Genomic DNA, 1,654 nt, shown 5'->3' with positions numbered 1-1,654 from the left:
CAATTCTTTTAGTGACACTTGTCACTCACCCAACCATACAATATCTTCTTAGTACTCTACTACTAGTAGTAGTACCAATATTCCATCTTGTGTACAATAATATATGAGATTGATTAATGTGAATATGTGATGGGTGTATTTATGTTTTAACAAGATATATCAAGTTAGAATGCGAAGTGAAAAAAAAAAAAAAAGGTAAAGTATGATTTTGGTTATTAAAATATAGATAGAAATTTTTTTTTGTCTTTAATATTTTTTTGGATATAAAATCGTTTTAAAAATTTAACTTGATTTTAAAATTGTCTTTATCTTATTTTAGAGACCAAAATCGTATAAAAGTAGCGAGAGTGGAAGCAGAAGCAGAGGTGGATCATAGACATCTTTTTCTTTTTTCTTTCCTTTCCCCTTCAAAACACTATCTTTCTTTTACTTTTTATTTTTTTAATTGAGTAAATTATCATTTTTGTCCTCAACCTTTGGGATAAATCTTATTTGTGTCCCTAACGTTTAAATCGTCCTATTTTTATCCCTAACGTTTGTAAAAGAGATTCAATATTATCATGCCGTCAATTACACATCATGAGCGCTTTAGTTTAAGTTTTAAAAATCCTTTCTTGAAGTTAAAATACAAATGTTTGGGATAGAATCGATGATTTACTTCGAAAAATAGCTCATCAAATGTTGAAACTAATTCCTACAACATTTACATAATTCACTTTTCTAGGGACATAATTGAATCTAAACACAAATAGTGAGTATAATATTAAAATCGAACACATCCAAATAAGACCTAATTGAAAATGAATACATCCAAGTGAGAATAATTGAAAAATATAATCTGATTTGTTAGTATAATTGATAGTAGGATAACATTGAATTACTTTTATAAATGTTAAGGATACAAATAGAACGATTTAAACGTTAGGGACAAGGACTTACCCCAAACATTGGGGATAAAAACGATACTTTACTCTTTTTAATTTTATAATTTTTTTGTTATGAGTAATTTGGTCCAAATTTTTAATATTTAAATAAAAATTATAATTTTAAAACTTGGTTTTAAACTTTAAGAACGATTTTGTATGTAAAAAATGTTTGAGACAAAAAAAATTTCGACCTATACCTTAAAAACCAAAATCATACTTAACCCAAAACAAAATAAAAATTTTGGTTATTTTTATATGATATCTCATTCAAATTAAATGCCAATTATTCAATAAATAAATAAAAGGTGTGTTGAGGATCTAGTGGTCACTTTGTGACTTGACCTGTTTTTGGGATCAGTTGTTGTTTAATCAGTTAAGATTCTTTTGCCAAAGGGGTTGATTAAAGGAGCAATTGAAATTAGATTGTGGCTTTTTGGCTTAAGCATGCTTAGGTTAAAGCTAAACCTACTTTCCTTTTCGATGATTGCTTAAGGACAATGGAGCACACTGCTTCGGATAAAGGAATCCAATACATCATGCCTACCTTTATCTTAATTAATTAAAGTGATGATACCAATATAATAAATTAATAATGTATTGTTTAAAATATATGAGAGATAGATAAATCTTTTTGTACGTTTGTATCAATGTGATATAATATAAGTACTTGCTGGCTGCTGCTATTAATTAAGCAGCAATTACATGTAAATAAAAAATCAATTATTAAT

This window comes from Arachis ipaensis, chromosome B01 (genome assembly GCF_000816755.2).
Source record: "Arachis ipaensis cultivar K30076 chromosome B01, Araip1.1, whole genome shotgun sequence".
Classification (NCBI taxonomy): domain Eukaryota; kingdom Viridiplantae; phylum Streptophyta; class Magnoliopsida; order Fabales; family Fabaceae; genus Arachis; species Arachis ipaensis.
Note: the sequence above shows the minus strand (reverse complement) of the source record.